Source organism: Bremia lactucae, linkage group LG7 (assembly GCF_004359215.1).
Source record: "Bremia lactucae strain SF5 linkage group LG7, whole genome shotgun sequence".
In the NCBI taxonomy this organism is placed as follows: domain Eukaryota; phylum Oomycota; class Peronosporomycetes; order Peronosporales; family Peronosporaceae; genus Bremia; species Bremia lactucae.
This window is the reverse complement of record NC_090616.1, coordinates 619,905-629,954: the sequence shown is the minus strand read 5'-3', so window position 1 is coordinate 629,954 and position 10,050 is coordinate 619,905.

Below are 10,050 nucleotides of genomic sequence, written 5' to 3'. Positions count from 1 at the left end.
AATTGCGAAACAGGAGGACTTTAGTCTTAAACATGTTTTTGTCCACTGTGGTGTTTATCGTCCACCGACAACGACAAGAAAACGGAGGTCAAGACCGATGGATTTAAACGATTACAGAAATGTAAGTGTTATCAAAAAAATGGGCCACGACGCCTATGGGTATAGTGCCCCACGGCCAGTGCCTAAAAACACTGAGCGAAAAGACCGACCTCTCGCTAGAAATATTGGAGGACGCGGATCCGACGCTGTTGCGAAATCGCAACGGCGGAGGGATCGTCAAAACGTCGGGGTCATTTAGGTGCTAAGCGCCCTACTGATCCAGCAACGCCAAAAGAATTCGCAGGACATTTGACGAAAGTTGCTCCTCTCACACAAACATTGTGTGTAACTGCCCCAGGGGGTGAGATTAATCTCATAACCCAGAAAATTATAGTGGCAAATAAATTGTCATCAAAGTCCATAGTCGATTGTGGGGCGTCGAACAACTTTATTAGACGCCAATGGCTAGATCGCAGGCTTAAATTTATTGAGTGCGATATCCCTCTAGCGAGGATGACAGTGCGCCTAGCAGCCGGCGCATCTGTAATTGTTAAGACACGTTTATTTGGAATCCGATACACGTTAAAGCGTAATCAGTACGACGATGATTCATCGTACTAGACTTGGATGACAGATTTGATGAGATCCTTGGATTACCATAGCTCAGAAAGTACACATGTGTAATTTGGCAGCATCAAGCCGTGACATACCTGTCTCTCGTTCATCAGATGGCCACCTGATGAACGTCTTGGTGCTTCCACAAGCGTGTGGATGTCCTACGGGTGAGTGCGATGGCCTCACTTGTGGTTCAGTCGTTAGCATGACTGCACAAGATCTCAGTGCGCATACTCAACACATTCTTGAGTTAAATCCCGACGGAGTTCGACCACTCGAATAAGTAGAGTGGTACGGAACAAGGATGCTTGATTCAAAAGCAACCTCCAAGGAGTTAAATACGCCAGTCTATAAGAGACAGTACGAAAGTCTTAGATCTGCTAGCGAGTCGATCGTCGAGAATCTTGCTGTGGTAGCGCAAACAGCTAGAGGCAGTTGGGAAGGTTCCTTCCCAAATAATTTCTGTGGGAATCAGTCGTCGGAAACCTGTGGTCAAAGGTTCCCAGGTACCTTTTGAAATAAGTTCCAAAAAAGAACTGAGACAATAAATATCTAAGTAAACAATGAATCAAGTGTAGGCGCTTTTACACTTGATCTTATAGCGCCTCCGAAGATTCCTTCGAAGATAACTCAGTTGCCAACGCTAGAGCCGAAAGGGTTCTTGCGTGATCTGCGTAGTGGCAAAGTCAAGCAGATCTGCGTACTTGTCCCAAATGACAACTACGTGGCCGATATTCGGTCGGGAATAGTATTTTTTGAGAAGGAACGGGTTCTCAGCAGCTCATCGATGGACGAAAGCGTCCTCGATGAGAAGACTCGGATCGAACGTTTAACGTCCCAACTCTGGAAGTCTTCGAGAAAATAAAAAATAGAACCTTTATATAACGATTTTAAGGAATTAAAGATGTCTTCCCTGAATCAGTACCGTGTGCCTAAGGATAAAGGCGCTCGACACGAAATCGGCTAATCCCAGGTTCGGAAAACTGTGTCATGAAGCAATGGCCATTGCCTCGTGAACAAGTAATAACGATCGACAAATTCTTTGCCGAACGCTTAGCAGCGAGCCATGTGAGGGATCCAGATTCCCACATAGCGCTCAGACCTTTTGTGTGCTTAAAGTAACAGGGGGTGGCGAATAGTGCATGTATTCAATAAACTGAACGCTGCAATCGTACCAGCTCAAACGCCGATACCACGAAAAGACGTAATCATTGATGGCATGTCAAAGAGTACTATTTCTTTGTCAACGGATCTGATGGATGGATTCTATCAGATCCTTATGCGCGAACAAGATATTCCGCTCACAGCAGTAAGCACCCCAAGCGGTATCCTATGGAGTGGCTAGTCATGCTACAGGAAGTTAGTAACGCCCCTGCGATACTCAACAAATGTGTTACCAATCTGTTAGGATCGGTGCGGGATTTCGCACTGAGTTATTAAAGATGTAAACGTTCCTAACAGAGCCATGAACGATAAGCCGAACATGAAGTACATCGTACCCTTGTCCAAAAGGTTCTAACACTTATGCGAAACCATCAGCTGTATGCAAATTTCTAGAAGTGCTGCAAGCAAACTACCACTTCTTGGGTGCATCGTGGGTGTACGCCCGGATTGACGCAGCGTCGCACGCGTATCGTGGTCCAACTAATCCAGAAAACATCAAGGTGGTCACCGATTACCTTGATGATTTCTGGATCCGGGCGTACACCGTGTTTAAGAAAGTTCCTCGGTGTAGCGGCGTACCTGCAGAAGTGCTCACGCAATTATGCCGAAATGACAATATATATTTCTTCTTTGTTGGAGAAAATGTAAAGTGGTCATGGAACGCTAATTGTCAGCGTTCCTTCGAGGCTATTAAGAAAGCTTCATGCGATCGCCAAGTCTGGCGATTGCTGACCATGACCGAACTCTTCATGTAGTTCGCCAGCGATTTTTGCAATCGGCTGTGCGTTAAAGCAATATGACACAGACGGCACAGAGCACGTCGTCTGTTATCAATCGCGTCGGCTTCAACCAGCTGCACGCAACAATCCAGTGCATGACAACGAACTCCTTGCCATAAGATATGCATTGTCTAAATTGAATATCTATCTCTTGGGAGATATACCGCTCATTGTACATACGGACAATGCGTCTTTACGCACGGCCGTGAACTGTCCACACCTCTCGCAAAAAAATTTGGCGAGATAGTTGTCTTTCTTAGCGGAGTTTATATAACTTCTTCGTGGAGTATAAATCAGGACGACTTAATGTCGTCAATGATGCCCTATGGCGCCGGCCCGATTTTGAGCCGGCTGCGCAAATCAACAGTGAGAATAAGGCCACAGTTGCAACAATACGTCGTCAATATTACTTGACGACGTTAGAAGAGCTTATCAAGAAGATAAGGCTTTTAAAAAATTAATGAATTACCTTTGAATTTCATCCCAACAAACTTTATAAGGATTGTCGAAATTGTATCGATCGTCAACAGATCGATATACAACACGCGAGGTTTATTGTATTATACAGCCATTGCTGACGACACCCCTCGTGTCGTCATCCCTATTCATAATGATTTGCGACTGCGCATCATGAATGAGTACCACGATGCACCAATTAGTGGTCATCGTGGACGTGAGAAGACTTATCTCAAGATAAGTCGCGACTTCTTCTGGCCACGCCAGTATGAGTTCGTCGCAAGTACATATGTGCTTGCGACGTTTGTCAACGGGGTGAACCCAGTGCTTCATCTCATGCTCCGTTACAACCTCTGCCTGTTCCGGCAGAGTGTTGGCAGTCCGTATCTATGGACTTCGTCTTTAGACACCCACATGGATAATGGTATTCTTATTTTTGTTGACCATTTTAGCAAGATGGTACATCTTGCTCCGGTCCCGGAGTCGATCACAGCCAAAGGTTGTGCTCGTGTCTTTATTGACACGATATTTCGACTTCATGGGTTACCCCGTGAAGTGTTTTTTGAAATCAGTGTTAAAATCACTTGGACCACAGTTAAAATGTCAACTTCTGATCATTCTGAAAAGATGGTCAGACGGAGCGTGCAAACCGTATTCTCAAAGAGATACTTCGCGGATACGTCGACTCTTTTAAGAGTGGACGTATATATAAGTTGAAGCGTGTTCTTGCTGATGGAAAAACTTGCCAATACCAATTCAGTACATGCTTCTACAAAGCATACACCATTCTTCGTAAATGGCTTACATCACCCTCGTATACCTACCGTTCATATAGTAACTAGTATTTAAGAAGGGGGAACTCGCTCGAGCAAAAAATCTTTTAGCTCTTGCTCACCACGCATTAGCCTTAAGGTCACTGCGAAGGATACCAAATTAAGTTAGATAACATTGACATGGAAAAACTCAGTAACAACAATAATGCTATTACTGACTTAGACAACGATGCTGAAAGACTCAGCATCGAAAATAAAACAATTAATGGGAATGATAATACTCTCAATAATGAAGATTTATATCGCCGCCGTGCGAGCCGGTCGCACTTAAAACAAATATAAAACCGAGTCAGCAGGTGATTTCCTGCTGGATAGAGAAGCAGTGGTCCGTTTCGTACAGGATTCAATCGCTGATGCGGTGGACCGACAGGAACTTCGAAAAAAATTAAAGAGCAAACATTATTTCATTTAAATCAATTACCTAGTCCTACTGTTCACGATAAACCTACCAAAGCACGTAGTGACGGATGTAGGTAGTGATAAATTACTGTCCAGGTATATCGGCCCATTTCGTGTGTTACATCGCCAAGGCAATGTATACACGATCGAGCTGCCTCGTAGAGTGTGTACGCATCCTACATTTTATGTTAGGTGTCTCCGCCGAACCATCAGTACGAGTCTTCTTCCGATTCCAGATTACACCGGAACGGTCAAGGGCATCAGCCAAAGCCCAATGCTTCCGAGCCAAAGACTTATTGTCTCGGACCAGAATCTGATTCTCGTGAACCGGACGATCTACTCTTTTCTCCAAGGAAGAGATCTTCTGACGAGCTGCCAACAGATCGTTTTGAAGAAACTGATGTGTCCTTTCGTTCACCAGTTGTTCAGTTGCAATCTGCGCACAACTTCAACTGGTCACGAGAAAAATTATCGACCGTCACTGCTTACGCACGGCGATGGGATCGCTAGTGACCAAGTTTCCTTCTTAAAAATAAAGATTGTGATCCAAGCCACGATGTTGATTCGGGCTCGTCAAACAAGACGAACCCGATCTTACCTCCCCCTCCCCATCCATTTATGGATTCAGGTGGTGATAAGCGCTTTCTTGTATAAAGTTTCTTGAACCACTGTGAGGAAAAGAGGTTCGAACGAGTTATCTCGTTCGTTGGCGAAGTCACCCTCGCAGGATAATTGGGAACCTCGTTCCCAACTGATGCTGGCCGTTCCGGGTCTCGTCTTGCAGTACGACGATACCCATCCTCCTTGGCAGAAGGTCCATCGGAGAACGAGTGCATACCGCGCTCGTGAAAGAATTGAACGTTTTCAATCCCTTGACGTATCTCATTAGAGAAATCGTCCAATGGGGATCTTCGAGGGAATATGCCTTCTTAGGGGCATGACCTGTACCCTTTAAACAGCATGGGCATGAGTCCCCCCACGAAAGGCAAGGTATCCCTGCCTCTCTAGACAAACGGTGCAACTTTAAGCGTGCACCGACTACGGTCGTCTCTCGATTCGTTCACGATTAGCATTTAACTTGTCAAGCCAAACTTCATGGTATGTGTTTTGTACATTATGTACAAAGGCTGTCCAAGCTTCGAACAAAGGTGTGACATCCTTTGCCTATTTGCAAGTGTACCACCGAAACCGGTAATAGGCATCGATGAAAAATAATGTTTCATTCTCACCAGGCTTGTGAAGCCTGGATGAGTTGAATAACGGTATATGATATTCATCGTTGGTCATACTAGAACACCGAACGAGGTTTCTCTTAGAGAGCAACCAAGGCCTCTTTTCAGGAGCGAACCGCAACGTATTGTGATCCTTCTCCTATTAGCTCATGTTAACGTTAACTTGGCCCTGTGAGCGATCCCTAGATTCACTTCTTTTCTGGTGATGCAAACTAGCACCACCAGCAGCACTCTTCCCTACGCAACCACGTAGTTCCTAGTGACGCAAACTTACGTCACCAGAGTGGTCATCGCCCTCGAAGTCATCTGATGATAACTCCCCACCAAAAAGGTCCGACGAGTTTAAGAACCTCGTCATCACCTTTTTAATCGTCACGTGAGATCTTAAACGTTCAACGGACTCAACCCAGGGTGATCCGGCGGTCTTTTCAGTCGCCACTGAGTCGAGTGATGCAGGTGACTTGGACCAGTAACCTACAATTGGTGTAGCAGGTGACTTGTCCCCCACACCTGCAATGTCATTAGCGGATGACACATCCCAGTCACCTCCAATGGGAGTAGGAGGTGACATATCCCCCGCAGTAGACGCATTAGCGTCTACTGAAACATTTGCCTTACTGACAGCTTCACTGATTCGCGCAGCTGCCAGTTTAGCGGCCTCGCGGACCACGCGCACAGACTTGTTTGTCACCATCTTGATTAAAGTTAAATCAATAATGCGAATAAAAACGGTATTTTAATTAAAATCATAATGCAAATAAAATCGGTATTTTTATTTAAACCAATAATGCTAATTACAGGGAAAGACTAATTAATCTTTCCGGTCACCCAACATCACTCAATATATTAACTGTTGTTTGGGGGATGTAATGGAGTGTCCTGTTACATAAGTATTATTTCCTAAGAGGAAATAAGCAAAGAAGTACAAAATTATAATCTTTATATATTTTGACTTAAATAGTTTCAATAATACCAAATTTTAACAGTATTGATACAATAAGGCATAAGCTCCACTGATTGGTTGGTTTAAGTCGAAATCAACCCCGCCAATCGTTTCAAGACACGATTGTGCGGTGCGGAAGGAGGCGCCATACTTATTGAGATAAAATTAATAAGTCCAGTAGTAGACAGAAGATCGTTACGTAGGAAACTAATTATATTAATAGAGTTTTACTTTTTCTTTATTCTGATCATTTGAGTTACATTTGGTAGCTAAAGACCCTTAGCTACTTAGCAAATCTGTAGTCTTGTGTACGTGAAGTTTCGAGGCACCCTACCTACACTGTAATCATTGTAAGTTTAACAAATACTGATCAGTACTAATGAAAAGGTGCCCCGTTACACGGATTCAGTAAGGAACTGGAATGTCCAGCAGCCACTGGCACGTCGATTTTTAATTTGGACAAATAAGTTTAAGCCCCTTGAAACCTACATGTGATACCTAACTATAATCACATCAGGATTATTAAGTAGAATCAATAACTAGAAGGGTTGTAGTGTGCTTAAGGTTTAACAGAAAGCTGCCACATTTCAGCACGTAATGATATCGGTATCGCTTCTATAGACCAAAATGCTTGCATTTTTTAAAGTGATATCGGTCTAGAATATAGGTGTAGACAGGCACTACTTAAAGCTGCCACGCACTACTCGCACACACTTCTGAGCACAGTGAGGAAGCGTTACTCGTCTTCTCTCACGTGCAGTGAGGTAGTTGGTGGGCGCCTAAGCGACCTCACCTAACGAACTTGAACCTTAGTTTAAGTGACGTCACAGGAGCGGTAATCCGGCTCCACAAGCGCACTTGTGAACTAGAAAGTAGTTTTCAGACTGATGTGTATTTCATCATATTAATTATAAAACTTATTTAACCAACCCTAAATTTCATCTCTGTAGATATGTACTTATATGTATCGCAAGCGTATAAATCGAAATATCTTGGATGACGCTAGCCGTCATCCCTTCCAATGTGAATGCGCCTATGGGCATCCACATACAGAAGGGTGAGTCACAATGTGGACCACGTTTAAGTGGATCTAATTACTACACTTAAGAAATTGACCATTCTCATTAAGTACACAAATGTGCACTTAACGGGGATTAGGTAACATAGGGATACTTTAGCCCGTTACAACATCCTCCTTTTGAGAACGAATTTCATTTTGAACTTCGTCAACGAGGATGGAGGAACTGCGAGCTGACTTACGTGCCGCCTATTGCTCTCAGTCACTCTAGCGACCTGTGTTTACATACACGGCGCCAAAGATGCCACCTAAGAAGGCAATATTGGTGGGACGTCTTCAAAGACACCCAAAGTACCCCGCACTAAGCGCACGCGCCGCGTTAACACGCCGCCGGCGCATAGTGCCTTAGTGAAACGCCGACAGCTACTGATGCTGTTGTTGCGCTGTTAACTGAGATGGACCCACTTTTACAGTGACGATGTAAATCCATCGCTCGTTGTCGATTACGATGAGGCGACACCGCCACCTCATAGAAGTGTTAAGGAGGTGGTGGCGCTTAAACGCCAATCCAATCATTTCCCATCTCAACTAATTTAGAGACAACAACATTCTCTAATGCTGTCTCGTCGGCTAGCGCAGCGACCAGTAATGAGAGCACTGCACACAGAGGTGCAGGCGCTTCTCCGTTGGGTAAAACCACAACGTCTTATGCTGAGATCTTTATTCATAATGGTTCTGACATTGAAAAGTCTAAGTGTGAGGCTCCGCCGACGACACGTGAGCGTACTCACTCGGTGTCACTAGCCAGTCGTATCGAGCGTGTCTATCTGACGGGTAGCATACCACTAATGCTCCCTCCATCTCAATGGCCTCGAATTAACGGGTCAAAAGCATCGCTCCTAGAGCGTGCTCTTCAAGACGCACATAATTGTTATGGCTTCTTTAACTCATGGAGGGCTCAGGTAAAATCGCTTGGGCGTATTTTCTCGATCCCGGTGGTGTTGCGTTCAAATGATACGCCGGACCAATATGGGGCAAAATTCACGCGCCACTTTCAACCGCATTCCGATGCGATGAAACAGCGGACACAGCGAATAATTTTGCCCGCTTGCGTGTGAAACAAATTATGAGCAGTACTGTACCCTCTGTTTCTTCTAACCAAGCTGCTCCTGCTATTCCATTCAAGACAAGCGGAGAGGCCTCAGCTGGTGCTCCTTTCAATAGGCAGTCACCAAGCCTGGCACATCAATACGTACGGTATCGATCGGTTCCAAAGAGTCAAACTCTTCGGATAACCTCTCCATTGGACGAGGATTTGATACTTCTGCCTCACGTAGCGGTGGACAAGCAATCTTCAGCTAGGAAGCGTTGGTTCTCACCTGATCCATCAGTGCAGGCTGCACTCGATTGGAGTGACGATCTCGCCCTCCTACTGGCGGCTGCCTTCGTCTGCTCAGTCGCAGGCATTAAGCGCTGTTGAACGGCGCATTAAAGATCTTAAGGATCACGTCTTGCGACTGACCTCGGATCTTCAGGATGTCTGCACAAAGGATCGTCTGGGTTGTAAACGCCTGAAACTTCGGCTTAACATCCTAGAGAAATTGATGCTGAGGGACCCGCACTACGCGCGTGGTATCCCTCGCTCTCCGAGTCATCATCGTTGTGGGAGAAGTCATTAGGCTGAAAGTTTTTCACCTTCCCCGCCTCCCCCACCCTATCGACGCTCGACTCACAGTCGGCGTCACCATCGGTCACATAACACGGATGGGAAATGCGACCTCATTTAGGTCTACATACCGTTTCAGACGACCCACGTAAAATACGGGGTGCGTCTTCGTATACGGGGGAAGGGTGAGCCTATAATTTAGGTCTCCAACCTCGTCTTCTACCGTAAAAGGCCCAACGAAACGCCGCAAGAACTTCGTAGTACCCCCAGGTAGTACATAAATTGCACTTTAGGTAGGTTAGCAGTACTTGATAGTACTTTTTCACCCGCCCTAAAGCGTTCATTATTTTTGCGACCATTTCGGTCAGCATATTCTTTTTGTTTATCCTGTGCGCTTGCCATTGCGTCACGGACTTTTCGTGAGATGGCTAATCGCTCATCCCCAAAGCGTTGAGCCTCGCTCACGCTTTTAGCATCAAACACGCCTATGATGCCGCCAAGAGGTCGGTCATAAGGCGCAGTTTTATTGACCACTGATAAACTGACAGGGTTACTAGGGCAAGTTTCAGTCTTTGAGATGATACCCTCATGGGTCATCGTCATATTGACGAAACTATGTCCCTCTTTCGCACCGATCATAGTGAAAGGCCCTCCCCCACTAAGACTCGGGCTGCGCACAAACGAGACTGGCGTCCGAGGATGGCGCAGTCCGTTAATATAAAACGGTGTCTCACCCGTACTGGCGTGGACACTGTTATTTATAGCGAACTCCACAAAGGGCAATTGCTTGCTCCACTCTTTGGGAGTTGCTATAGTGCGTAAGACATCCGCCACGACCCGATTGGCACGTTCTGTTTGGCCATCGGTCTGGGGATGATCTGCGGTCGACATGTGGAGCTTGCTACC